Source organism: Sus scrofa, chromosome 12, assembly GCF_000003025.6.
Source record: "Sus scrofa isolate TJ Tabasco breed Duroc chromosome 12, Sscrofa11.1, whole genome shotgun sequence".
NCBI lineage: Eukaryota > Metazoa > Chordata > Mammalia > Artiodactyla > Suidae > Sus > Sus scrofa.
The window spans coordinates 24,537,879-24,552,853 of NC_010454.4; the positions used below are offsets into that span (position 1 = coordinate 24,537,879).

Consider the following 14,975-nt stretch of genomic DNA (forward strand, 5'->3'; position numbering starts at 1 on the left):
CGAAGCAGTTACCTATTTAGAAAACAGAAATAAGCTCACAGATTTCAAAACCAATCTATGGTTACCAAAGGTGAAACCAGTGAGGAGAGGGAAGAATTAGGAGGGTGGGAATAACATAGACATCGTACTATATAAAACAGATGATTAACGAGAACCTACTGAATAGCACAAAAAAAATCTACTCGATGGGTTGTAATAATCTATATGGGAAAAAAGAATGGATATATTTATATGTATGACTGACTCACTTTGCTGTACACCTGAAACTAATGCCACACTGCAAATCAACTGTACTCCAATAAAATTAATATTTTAAAAAAATAAAATAAAGGGAGTTCCTGTCATGGTGCAGCAGAAATGAATCTGACTAGGAGCCATGAGGTTGTGGGTTCGCCTTGCTCAGTGGGTTAAGGCTCTGGCGTTGCCATGAGGTGTGGTGTAGGTCGCAGACATGGCTCGGATTCTGTGTTGCCGTGGCTGTGGCATAGGTGGGCAGCTGTAGCTCCAATTTGATCCCTAGCCTGGGAACCTCCATATGCTGCGGGTGCAGCCCTAAAATAACAAAAAAACAACAAAAAAAGAAGTTACGGGGGGGGGTGGGCATCCAATGGTACCTCCCTGTGACACTGTTTGTATGGAAGGGGTTCTCCTTCTTACCATAATGTTCCCTTTTTTTAAGGCTCTCTTTCCTAAATATTTTCCTAGATAATATCACATTTGAGCTCAACTCCTTCAAATAACTTGTAAATAGTCTTTACATTAATGTCTATGTAATCCATCAAATAATACTCTGGAGTCTTAGAAATATAAATAGATCAGCATTTTACTCTGGTCACTTTTTCACCTAGTCTCATAGCTCTATGACCAAGATTGTTGAGTGAGGCCTCCAGGGCCATACTGAACACCCATATAAATGAGGCAGACTTCTTTCCTTTTGTACCTCCAATTTTGTGGCTCTGCAACCATCTTATTTTGAAAAGCTCTATAGGTGCTAAAAAGTTTTGTGACAAAATGTCTGTGAAAGCCAGGCTTGGGAAAAATGACCATGTCTTAGAATAAATGCAGTTCTCTGAATTTATCATACCTAGGACATGTACAAGGTTATTAGATAATAAGAGGATATTTTCTTGCTCTCTATGAAATAAATTGTCAATGTTTGGGAAGCCGTAAGGCATAAAGCTCAGGAGCCTATTCAGGAATCTGAATGCTAAGGTTGTAATTGAGGATGTAGAAACATCATTATATATTTGATTTTATGTGTAATTTCCTTCATCAACAGGTGCTAAGGAAACAGAAGTAAACTCTGGAATGCCTAAGAGTTTTAAAGCTAAAAGGAAAAATAAAAGAGTTTTAAATTTACAATCAGCTACATTCCTTGATTTTAAAGGAAGAGATTATTTGCTCCATCTATCATAATACTAAAGAAGTTATGAGTTAAGCATATGGATCCCTGCAAGACACTTATTTTAGGTAATAATGACATTTATAAAAATTTTGATATGTGCATCTTTTGGAAAATCAAAGTTTTAAATACAGACAAGGAAAAGAAGTTTCTACCTTGCCCAGTTTCTGGTTCTATCAAATAAGAAAGAAAGAAATTTTAGAAAGAATTCCTTTAAACACTACAATAATAATTACGAGAATGGAAAACGAACTACGTAAGTAAAGAAAAAATGCCTGGGAAAAGGATGGGAGGTTCTTACCGTCAGCTGCGGACAGTGATGTAGAAGTTGTGGGAGGTAGTGTAGAATTACAGAGAAGAGAAAGACAAGTTCAGTGTTATTTCTAAAAAGTAGAGCAAGTGGGCTTCCACTGCATCATACGGGACTCAGACTAGATATTAGGACTACAATCCTGATGGGAACAGCAATTAATGTAAAATAACTTGTAAAAGGAGATAATGAAATCTGTTTCTCAAGATATCAATTAAATGAAGATAATCCTTCATCCTTCTGAGGTAGTTTAGATACAGTGAGGTTTTTTTGTTTGTTTTTCCCCCAAAGAAAAGGGATAGGCAGGCTTGTTTTCCCAGGCAGCTTTCTTTCAATTATTTAAGTACACAGTATTGAATCTAAAATGATCACTCTACTTTTGGAGTTAGAAAGTCACTGAATTTTTAACATCTTTTGAACAGTCGTAATTTTAGAGATCATCCAGCTCAACTCCTTATCCTTTACGTTGAGAGGCAGCCTAGCACAGGGTAGAGGTTGGCAAACTATGACCCAGGGGCTAAATCCCACCTACCTTCTGTTTTTGTAGGGCCTGTAGGATTAGAATTAAAAAAAAAATTTTTTTTAATGCCTGGAGGAAAATAAAAAATAATATTTTATGACATGACAATTATATGGAATTCAATTTTCAGAATCTATAAAAACGTTCTAGTGCCATACAGCCACTAGAACGAGCCACACTTGTTTATTTGCATGGTATTCTAGCTGCTTTTGTACTATCCTGGCACAGTTGTTACTCTAGAAACTGTATGATCTTATGACACTTAGTATCTGGTCCTTTACAGAAAAAGTTTTCTGATGCCTAGTGCAGTGGATGAAGCACGTAAGGTCTAAAGCTAGACTACTTGGATATGATCCTGGAAAGATAGTATGCCTCAGTTTCTTGACCTGTAAACTGAGGACAATAATGGTACTTACCTGTTAGGGTTTTTGTGAGAATTAAGAGAAAGTGCTTAGACATTAATGGCTGGTAGAAAGTAAAAATTTAGTAAATATATTAGCTATGATTCTTAATCACACACGAAGAAACTCTGGTGCACAGAGATAGCGTGACTTCATAAGGTCTCTTTAAAGAAATGGAAAGGCAGACTGGAAGTATTTCCTGATTCTCCTTGCCTACACTATGCTGTCTTTAAAATTCTTCCACATTGCTGAATAAAGAAAAAACATTTCTGCGATTTTTTTTTAATTACCTCTAAGCCACTCTAAATGAGAACTTCAGTTTCATCAGACTTGCCTCCTATCAATCCTGTTACCTAAGGTTACTTAAAGGCAAGTTGTGGAATATTTGAGATTTTCAGAGTTCTACATTAAAATGTCTAGAAATTAAGATTCTTTATGCTTTCTTAAAAGGACAATATAAATTGCTTACAACTTAACATTAACAAGTCTGTTCTTTTAAAAATATTTGCTGCAAAAACTTCAGCGAATCACTCAGGCATACACACGGACCCCAGGATTTGAAGGATAGCAGATTAATCCCTGAGCATTCAAGGATATTTGTTATTTCCTATAGAACACAGCCCATTTTCTCTTGTCACTTCTCCTTTTTAATGCTTGTATATAACCAGCACCATCCCAGGTTTTCCTTATTCTGTGAAACCTCTGAAACCTAGTAGAATGTTTGTTTACTATTCCTGGGCGACCACCTTTTTTGGGGCTTTGTTCATTGGAAGACTATCTTCCTTAAATCCACTCCCAAATGGTCACTCCCTTATGTCATGTTTCCTTGTCAGCTGGTATACAATTTTAAACAATTATACTTGTTACTGCTGTCTAACTGTTCTCTAGTTTTTCTCTTTTGAAGTAGGTCATTCTATCTTGCAACAAAACTGGAATTCTTTAAGACCAGGTACCCATTTTTTTTTATATCACCCCACAGTTCTTAGCTGAAGTTATTTACATAGTAGGCAGTCAACAAATTCTTCTTGCACTAATAAATGAATAGCCATAAATACATTCTATGAACAGATTTTTAACTTTAGTGATGAATACATAACACCTTTAAACTACCACCAAGCTTGTGACAATAATAATTTCTTAACACATGGATTTAAAGATAAGTCATCAAAATTAATACATTATCAGAAGTATAAAAGTCTCTTAATTAAAGTGGAGACTACAACCCACAATTGAGAAATGAACTATAGATCCTTCCTTAATGCTTACTTCTTTCAGATACATTAGCTCTATGATACTGGAAAATGTTAGATCTAATGTGAATACAGTGAGCATTGGTAAAATCTAATCTAAGTATTTTTTTTATCCTGAGATCCCCACTCAAGAATAATTTTCATCTGCATGTATAACATACCTATAATGACATTACTTAATAAACGAGTGTGTGAAGTATATTTTATTATAATAGTAGACAAGCCGACTGAATGTGTCCCAGGAAGGGGTCTTTTCCATTAACTTTTATAAAGGCTTTCATTTCAAACTTTCATTAACATCTTGACAAGCAAGCTGAAAAAGCTTTGCTTAGAGCTTGGGTTAGGGGCAAAATGCACTTTGGCAAAACTATTCCGAGATTACACTGACTGGCTGTGCTAGAATATACTAATTTGTTTTGTTTTGTTTTGTTTTGTTTGGAGTGTGGAGAAAAGAGAGAGAAAGGGAGAGAAGAGTCATGGACCCTACTTTATGGTTGCCATGGAGGCAAGGTCAGCCTTCCACACTTGGATCTACCAGCAGAGTTCAGACAGGTCAACGTGTGACCGGCTCAGGCCCTGGGGTTAAAAGTTCAAGCAGTGATGGAAAAACCAATATGTCCACGCAGAGTATGCTGTACAATTTATTTCAATTTACATCAAGCCATGCATATAAAATTTAGATAAATTCCATTCAAATCTGATGTTGCCTGACACACAATGTATGCAAACAGATGTCTGTGGGGCTTTTTCTGTGCTTTAGAAAACAACATTAAATTTAAAAATATGTCTCTGGGATTTCTTTATTGAATTACAAAATGAACATAATTTTAACTTAAATGTTTTCATTCTTTCTTCCAATTTTTTTTTTGTGGGGGTCTTAATAATTTCTCAGTTCTTAATCTACTCGATGTCATATTAAAGAGGATAATGTATATTTACAACTACTGCTTCACTATTATTGTAGTTATAGATTCTATTTATATCCCTTACTACTTTCCACAAATATTTAGTGATTGATATTTCTGATTTATCTTCTGCTTCTACCCTCATCTCCCTTCGTTTCTACTCAAAGCAGAGCAAGGGTCCTGGAGGCTGCTGGGTCATCTTCCAGCCACAAGGTGGCTCCCCCCTCCCCTTCTCGCAAACCAACCATGTGTACACCTTTGCTGAGTGTTGGAGGCGGACTAGGATCCAAGGGATAATTATGACCTATAAATACCATTATTTTCATTATGAACTGAATGGATCACAACACAGACCTTGGTACAACATGACACAATGCAAACTGGTCTTCAGAAAGAGTAGAAAAAAAAGACTTGGGTGTCCCGCCTAATTTCTCTTCACTTTTTCCTGCCTAGTTTCTTTCACTTTTTCTCACTCAAACTGGAACCTACATTTGGAGGAGGAAAGGGGTTTAGATTTTCTGGTTCTGGTTTCTTTCTGGTTTTCTGGTTTCTTCCCCACAGGAAGTTTTCATGAGGACTTTGAAGCACTTCCTTAGATGTCCCACACCATAGCATGGATGAAGAACAGTGATCTCTAACACTGCAGAGCTTTAAAAGTTGTAGAAATAGTGCATATTTACTTCTTGCTGCTTAGAAACAAGGTCCGTATTTCATAAATGTGATTTTTACAGAACATATCATAATTTTCTACAGATAAAATAGCACAGAGAGACAAACCATTCGTCCTATTTCATGGAAGGTCTTGCCAAAAGTCTGAGTCCTAATTTCTTACATTTTCCATTTTCTCTTTCGAGAAAAAGCTATTTGAGCAAGTTTCATTTTCTTCATCTGTAAAATGGAGATAAAAATAGGACCTATTCCTCATGGAATTTTTGTCAGGATTAAATGAGTTAATACATGTAAAGTACTTACGAGAGTCTTTGGTACGTAATAAGAGCCACATAAATGTTTGCTATTACCATTATTATTTATTTGAGCTCAGTATCTCCTTGTTTGCAGGTACTCTGTGACATGAACATTTGAGAAAAGTGAACTTTCACAGATTTTGTAAAGCCACAAAGAGCGTAATTTTCTAGATACCTGAATGCTCTGATCAGGGATAAGTTATGATGCCTGAGCTTTTTCCCTCTCAAGTGCTTTAAAACAAACAAACAAACAAGCATTTCTTCCCAATTCATGCTATTGCATTCAAGATGACATTAAAAAAAATAAACTACTGATTTCCAACTCTCAAGATTATTTTAGATAATTTAGCAGTTAAATCATTTTACTAATGCAAATGACCATTAGGTGGTGGTTCTAATAACTTGGTTACAATATTCATATTGTACAGGTTTTAATTTTCTTTTTTCACTATATTAAAAAAAACCCTGCAGTATCTTATTCATGCCAGAATATAACTTTGTTAAGCCTCTTGTTAAACTTAGAACATGTGAGTCCCCTGCTTCTTAAGCAAATAAATGTTTTGAGTTCTCTTGTAAGCACTGCGTTGACAACTCTCAAACAAATTTTCTAAGGGAACAAATGATATCCTTAACTTAAGGTGACCTATAATAATTCAACCATGAGCAAAAGTTTATGTGGACATAAAATCCTGCATTCATATAAATCCTTGTTTGTATAAGGCAGGATCTGTATACATAGACGTAAATATATATGTACATGTCGGTATGTATATAGACACATAGGTTCACATGTATGCCATCCACATATATTCCAAATAGATGGAAATACATCTACTTATTTAGAGACCAAGTGAGATAAGCAAATCAATTTTCAATAGCCAAGGGAAGGAGTATGACATTTTTTAATACCTGCCATACTGTCATGGCATACTGTCACACTTTATTCTTTATTATCTCTGTCAGCTACTACTAGGTGCCTAGCAGACAAATGCTAGTCCTAGTCCTGATCATTTATTTCTATTTGGAATTATTTCAAGCCTAACACTTTAGAACTGCTTGAAAATGCTGTCGTGATATGTTGGCCTTGCACCCTGGGGTGAGGGCTGGAATAAGGGATGGTGGAGAGGAATACTCTGCAGAGACAATTTGGCACCTTTTTTTTTGAGGGAGGCCTGCCTTGGTTTTGTCTGCATTTGCAGAAATACAACTTTGAAAGACCCCTTTTCCATTCTGAGCAGTATGTAGGTGCTACCAGAAGCAGTGTCTTTTGTTGCCAGAAGCAGTTTTTGCTGCATGCATCAACTTTCACTATATTCTTAGCAACTCTTTCTTTTATGCCAGTTTCAGACATCAGTTAACAGAACCCCTTAAAGAACAGATGTACTGAAGAAATGCATCAATTCATTATTTGTTACAGTTTGGGGGTGTCTGTCCTATGGGTTTTCTAGCCAAGGGCTTATATGTTTCCCAAGAGAAATTTACTTTCATGAGAGAAGAAAATTGAGGCAAATCACTGCTGTTAGACCCTGAAGTCAGAGACACTGGTTTGTTGTCCTTCTGTACATGTGAAAAAAAAAAAGCCCACAGTTACAGAAACAGTCATGTTTCAATCCATCTCTCATTCTTTCCCAGTGTGAAAAATTACAATTGAAACCAAATTTTTCTTTGTCAATAGAATGTGTATGATTACAGCTGTTCATATTTTCACTCTAATGAAGGGCTGCACATTTAATTGTAAGATTTATTAGGTACTGTACATTGCTGTGTATATGCAAAACAGTTAATCGACATCTAAAATGCTGGTTGTTTATTCTGACATTAATGATCATATTTCTTAATTTGAAACAAAAAGCATTTGGGGAAAATGTATTTTTCCTCCAAATAAGAAATTAATACATTCAATGTAAGAAATAAAAAGGGCTGGAGAAAAAATATTGATTTATATATGTGAGGCTGGGGAAAAAAATAAAGATGCTTAAAAAAAGGTCCATAATCCCCCATTCTGCTGGAAACAAGAGAGTTGATTGCCAGCTTTGTTTGATTTCACAGAGATCTCATACGAGGCTGGGTTCATAAACAGGTGAAATGATGGAGTTTATTGCAACGCACATCAACACTGAAACTAAATAACTGTGTTGCCATCTCAGTCCCGCTGAAAGACGGATGGTAAACTTGACCTGCCGCTGGTACTATCCGATTGCCATTTTTTATTCCCCCTTCGCCGCCCCCCAGGCTGAGCCACGTTGAGTAAATGCATGTGCACGGTCAGGTCAGGCCCCGGGATCGGGTGAAACTCGGTTCACATTTGCATACAGGCGGAGCCTCACAATGAAAGCCCATCTGTTCCCGTCTCGGAGTACAAATCGAATGTCACCCAACTCACTGCAAACGACAGCAGCATGGCCATTAGATGGAGGAACACTCAGCTCAGGTTACGGATATGGAACTGCTGATTTGGGTTTAAATACCTGATAACTGAAGACTTTTCATTATATGCGAACAAAGAATGAACTTTGAACTGCTCAGGAGATACCCTCTCCCTACATCGGGCACCCTTCCCTAGTTCTATCCATTACTAATACTTAACTGCTATATTTTACACTCTATTTTGGTATAAAAATTAGCCAGGCCGAATGTCACAATGTCCTAAATAATTGCCTTTTTTGGAAGGGGGAAGGGTAAGAAGTGGAGCAGCAGAGGATGTTGTAAACAGCAAATGAACTCTGAACTCTATATGCCCTCAAAGGTCATTAGTATCATGGCAGTGTTGTTCCTTGAACTTCTAAATTTTACCAGGGTGGAAATTTTGGTTGCTAGAGTTTAACCAAAGTGTAAATTGCCTTGCTTGGCCCTTTATCCCTCCTTCCCAAAACCATTCAGTCAAGTGAGTTACTATCTCCTAGAATGTTCTTCACTCACGGACCTGTTTATTCCAAAACAGTTTATCCCCAAATAGTTTATCAATCACGATCTGTCAGAGATTATTTTTCTGTTAAAACTTGGCAAGTATCTTAGAGTTTACAGACTGAAATCACATACATTTGGACATGAAAAAGATAGACTTATTCAAGAAGATATCCCATGATAATAAGCCCATCCAAGCATTGGACATGATAAACATAATGAAATTCATTAGCAAATATATGGGTAGGCTTTGATCAAACACTTCCCTGTCCTGTTTTGTAGCAAGAGTCTACAACTATGAAAATCTAAGGAGGACACAAGCATCTGGGGTTTGGTTACTTGTGCTTATATCTGAAATAATTCTGTATTCTGTCACATGAATCATATTTAACATGAGAATACTGTTTCAGTCATTAGCTCAGTCTGTTGGAGCCCTGGTGCACCTGTGGTTGCAGGTCCATCCATGCACTTAGTACTGCTATAGAATAGAGAAAACAGATTGGCTAGTTTTTTCTTCTTACCATTTATGCTTCTTGGTTTCCAGTCAGTAATAGTGTCACTTGATGAACTGTAAGTGTAATACCTGACTGGATGAAAAACATTTTGAAAATATCTGCAAGAACTTTCTTGATTTGCTTTAAGCAATTATATACTTATTTCACTGCATATATTTCTCTTTCTTAAAGCACTTACTAAAACAGTCTTAACTAATTTAGTGTATTGGGGTTGCACATGGAATCCAGAATGTTTAAAGGCCACTGGATCTTAAAGGCTGTGTCTCTTCAGCCAGGGTTTCTTTACCACCATGTGAAACTATGTTCTTATTGTTTGTCCTTTTAAAATTAAACCATGGTAAAGAAAAGATTTGAGAGCTTTTTCTTTTTTCATCTCATGCAAGAGCTTACGGTCAACCTTAATGGAAGTTCTACATGCATTAACAGGGAGAATAGACCCTTTGTTTCAGAAGAATAACCAAGACAAGGGTGAATTTTGGTTCCACTTTGTCAAGTTTAAGGGGAAACTGAATTCAGGAAGAGAGAGAGAAAGAGTGAGAGAAGGAGAGAGAGAAAGGGGGCCCCAAATAACTTTCTTAGCTGTCTTCCCATTGCCTCTAATCCTAAACTTAAAATGTTTTGTTGTTAAATATTAAAATATTTTATTGTAAACAAGTCAGGAATTTGCATGCGGGGCCACGTGGCCACGTGATCTCTTGGAGATGGCCTGCTTGTTTGCACTCCATGCAGCTGGACGGCTTGTGTATGATCAGCAACAAAGCAGAAAGGTATCACAACAAGCAAGGAAATATAATACTAGAGGTATTCTTTCTGTCCATGTCAGGAGAAAATGCCCTATTAAGGGGGTATAACTTATTTAATTCTACAACCCTGAAGGGATATGAATGAGAAAGATTTTGCTTATTTCAAAATGATAAAATAACTTGTTTAGAGAAATACTGGTTTCTTATTATGCACTATTGGTAGGGATGTGTGAATAGGAACCGAACCTTGAACTTAATTTCCCCTTTGAACTCATGACCTTTGACAAGATTCCCCATGCGTTCCCCTTCAGACAAATTTCATCACAATTACAGTCCCTTCCACTTGAGTTAAAGATATATAATCATTGATTTGACCTAATTACCTGATACATCCCTTTCTTTGCAAGGTGAAAGCTAAATGTGTGAACAGAAGCTGACCCGTGAAGTTCTGATAACTAATTTTTATCCTAATTATCATAAAACACTTTCAGTCTTACTCTATTTTTCTCAAGTTTTCTTTTGGCCCCTTCCCTGAACCCACTATTCCTTCAAATTCAACAATGCCCTGTAGGTTTCAAGCTGCTTGGCAACAGACCTTCAAATGCATTATGCACTACATGTTCAAAGTGTCATTTTTAAACAAAAAAACTAAAGACTGACTCTGCATTAGAAAGTCCTCACTAATCCCTGTCTTTCATGAAAAAGTCTTCTGAGGAGATAAAAGAGTGGAAACTAGAAAGTTCCCACAAGATTCTGAAATTATCTGACTTATTAGCATCAATCTATTATGAATCTGACTCTCTTCTAATAATTTACAAACTTCAGGTTATAAAGCGGGCACAGGCAATATCAATAGAGTTAGTATGATCAATTTAAACTATGGGGCATTGTCTTCTTTAAAGAGAATGTGTGTGTATTTGGGGCGGGGGGCGGCAGGAGATGTCCACTAAGTTTAGTGCAATAAATCTCAAAGATCTTATAAGAAAGTTTAAATCATGGAATACACTAAAAAAATTAAATATGTGATTTAAAAGCAAAACTAAGAGTTAACAGAAACTATATAAATTGAATATATATGGATTTGTATCTACAACTTATTTAAATAATAAAAATAAACTGAAACTGCAGTTTTCATTATCTTGTCTTAGACAATTAAAAAATTAAGATGAACTGCAAAAAGTTAAACAGCAAAGAATAAACAAAGAAGAGATTATTTTTACTTCTTTATGTCATAGTTTATATTCAGGGACATCATGTTCTCTCAGAAAGGAAATGACAGTCAATTTTCCTTTATGTCACAATCACTCCAAAAGTTAACAGGCATTACGAGTGGAAGGGGACAAAAGGTCTGGAAAAAACACACCTATGAAGTCGAATCACCTGTTCTTTTTGCTGGAGCTACTTATGTCCTCTCTTACAAAAAATTAAACAACACTGAAAGAAAAAGAATCCTTCACCTGATCACCATGGTAGATCAGCATCTGAGTTTCACTCTCAGCAATTCGCTTTTTTTTTTTTACATTTTGAAACCAAAGACCTCAGCAAACAGGAAAAGAAAAAAAAAAAAAAAAAAGGATGCGGACAAACTTTCTAAGGAGGAAATTATCACAGTGTGCACAGAGGCAAATCTTTAAAAGATTAACTTTTTATGATGTCAAGTATAACTAGGATTGCACAGACATTACAAAATAAGCTGGAAGGTTGCCACGATGCTGGGCCATTAAGTAGAGTTTCTAGAGGGGGCAGGTCAAATCTACTTCTCCTTGGGAGAGAACTTGAGGCATACTTGAAAAAATGCCTGATTTCTACTCCTACTGCTGCCCAAGGGCTTGAGGTATAACCAAAAAAGTACAGAAGAGTGTCACAGAACTTCCTTGATAAAAGCAACATATAGCTGGATGGCTGGGATCCAAGTTAAAAGTCACCTCATTTATTTATAAAAATGTTGCTTCTAATTTTTGTTTCACTATCACAAGGACCTTTATCAATATATGCTAATATTGATATATTAGGCAACACTCCAGGAAATAGAAAATTGGGTACTCGTGCTGTGACAGAAATAATGGATTTGGCATTATTCTGAAGCTCTGGATAGATAGTTCATGGTCAAAAATGTGTCATGGGCAGCAAAATATAACTAAAAGGAACTGTGCTCACTTGCAGGTCAGAATACTAGACTTGAGGGGTAAATTAAAAATGTGGCCTCATATACTAATTTTAGAATTGACACAAGCAGGGATAGAAATGCTGGAGTAAAATGTTCAGAAAAAAAAAGGAAAATGTTATATCCCTAGGGTGGGAGGGTACTGTGAAATGATCCTCTACAGTTGAGATGCTTAATGTGGTATCTGTGAATGCTCTGAAATTATATGCAAATGTGTGTGTGTGTGCTTGCCTGTGCATGCTCATTTTTATGGCAAGAAGACCCACTGCTATATAGTGATAAGAAAAGGAATAAAAGTGCACAAAAAATGATGATTATATTTCTAAAGAAAAGATGTCGGAAGCCAACAACAGTCACCATCATTGCTCATTTAAAACAGTGGTTCTTAAACTTTTTGAAACTGACTGCTCATTACAAGCATGTAAATTTTTTATTAGACACAAAAATATTGACATTTATGTATAAATTATATACGTATACTACCACTAATCCATTAACATTAGAAAAGCTTAACTTCACACATAGACATGGAGCTTAACTTCTAATCTTTTTTTCCCATCCTAGTACAGCTCACTCTGGTCTCTCCCTTCTTCCACTCCTAGGTCCCTTATCGTCAATTCTACAAAGAGTAATTAGAGAAATCTTTTAGTTTTATAATTTAGACCATGCAAATCTCCAGTTGGAACTCACTAGTTGTTTTCCATGATGTGCAAAATAAAATCCAAATACCTTACTATGACTTAAAAAGCCCTCCAGGATTTAGTTCCTTCTGCCTCTTCGACCTCACTTCTCACTCATTTGGCCCTAGCCATGCAGGTTTCTTAATTATTTGAACTCTTCAAGATGGTTTCTATCTCAAAGCCTTTGCACCTGCTGCTCCTTCTGCCTGGAATGCTCCTCCTTCAGATCCCTGCCCAGTTTGATCTCACTTCATTCAGGTCTCTGCTCAGTGGTCCCCTCTGAGCACTACCTCAAAGAATACCACTGCCACCCTTTTCTAGTCACTTTTGTTCTCTGTGTCCTCTGGTCTTTTTGGTTTGGTTTTGTTTCAGAGCATTCATCATGGCCTGACATCATGCTATATATCTCCCCTAGTAAAATGGAAGCTCCATGTGGGAAGAGATTTTGCCAGTTTCATCTCTGTCCCCAGCAACCTGGTCTAAGGTCTAGCACACCACAGGTCCCCAATGATAAATGAATGAAGAACAGTCAAAGCAACTGACAGATATTCCATCTGCTATTCATTTGAAAATAAACCTCAAGGAGTTCCCGTCGTGGCACAGTGGTTAACGAATCTGACTAGGAACCATGAGGTTGCGGGTTCGATCCCTGGCCTTGCTCTATGGGTTAAGGGTCCAGCATTGCCGTGAGCTGTGGTGTGGGTTGCAGATGTGGCTTGAATCCCATGTTGCTGTGGCTGCGGCGTAGGCTGGCAGCTGTGGCTCTGGTTGGGTCTCTAGCCTGGGAACCTCTGCATGCTGCAAGTGTGGCCCCAAAAAGCAAAAAAAAAAAAAAAAAAAAAAAAAAAAAAAAAAGAAAAAAAAAAAGCAAAAAAAAGAGAAATAAACGAAACCTCAAAAAAATGTTCACATAACAGAGGCCACCCTTTGTATTTGACATTTAAGATGAGGTTGTATATAAACATAATATACATACAGACATACATAATCTATATACAGACGTGTATGTACATAAAGGAATGGCATAGTTATAAATGCAGATTAATACGCATGTTATATCATGGCAACTCATTCCATATATGATAATACCCCTGGCAAGTAATCTGAAATGGTGAACAATGGTGTTCAGAAAAGCTTTGATCAAAGAAAGGGATAATATTCTTTCGGTCTACTCAGTAGTTGTATCACAGAAAATTCAGCATGAGTTAAGCCACGTCAAAAAATACTTTGTGTTTATATATGATTAGATTCCAAACTCAAATAATTAAAAAAAGATTTTCATCTTTAAAAGAAACAGGCCATCACACTGAGATGAGCTATCAGCTAAACTATCAGCTAGAAACCAGCTCTCCCTTTTCTTTTTTTTTTTTTTTTTTTTGTCTTTTTGCTATTTCTTTGGGCCGCTCCCGCGGCATATGGAGGTTCCCAGGCTAGGGGTTGAATCGGAGCTGTAGCCACTGGCCTACGCCAGAGCCACAGCAACGCAGGATCCGAGCCGCGTCTGCAACCTACACCACAGCTCACGGCAACGCCGGATCGTTAACCCACTGAGCAAGGGCAGGGACCGAACCCGCAACCTCATGGTTCCTAGTCGGATTCGTTAACCACTGCGCCACGATGGGAACTCCCAGCTCTCCCTTTTCTTAACTTTCCTAAAACTAGTACCCCATCTCCTTATGGTACCTATGACTGTCTCTTTTGTACCATGCTTATTTGCAAACAGATCCTATCTCCATTAGCAGCTTTATAGTGGGAAAAATCTCAATCTGACCCTTTATTTTACTTCTCACCACATCCAATATGTAGCAGGTGCCCAGCCCCGAGACTGTGGGTAGGACTGACAGTCACATCCTGGCCATGACAAATTGAGGTCCAACTGCTCATGCAGGAGAGAAAGATGCCAGCCCCTTGGAGCCACCTTGAAAGATGATCCTTGACTCTACACTCAGATGGATGTTCATGGGCATTCATCTGTTGACAAGGCTGAATAAAGAAAAAAGACTCATACTGGAAATGAATCTATGAAAAATCACCAATTCCTTGTATGATAATGGAGGGAAAAACTATCAATGTTGTTAAAAGAATGATGAACACAAACAGAGACTAAACTTATCAGATGACCTTCAGCTTTTTTAGAGGTCAGTTCCCAAACAGAAGTAGAAGTATCACAAACATGGCATTTAAATAATAATACTTAATACAAACAATGTATTGAA

At 37.0% G+C, this 14,975-nt stretch overlaps 1 protein-coding gene and 1 long non-coding RNA gene across 2 annotated transcripts in view; one reads left to right on the plus strand and one right to left on the minus strand.

Moving 5' to 3' along the window:
* SKAP1 (src kinase associated phosphoprotein 1) overlaps nucleotides 1-14,975 on the minus strand; it is a 308,582-nt gene that overhangs the window by 166,180 nt on the left and 127,427 nt on the right. The gene's annotated exons all lie outside the window — the stretch shown is intronic.
* LOC110256020 lies at nucleotides 1,118-13,579 on the plus strand. Its single transcript, XR_002337150.1, has 2 exons — nucleotides 1,118-1,470; nucleotides 4,325-13,579. It is a non-coding gene; the product is annotated as an uncharacterized LOC110256020 (long non-coding RNA).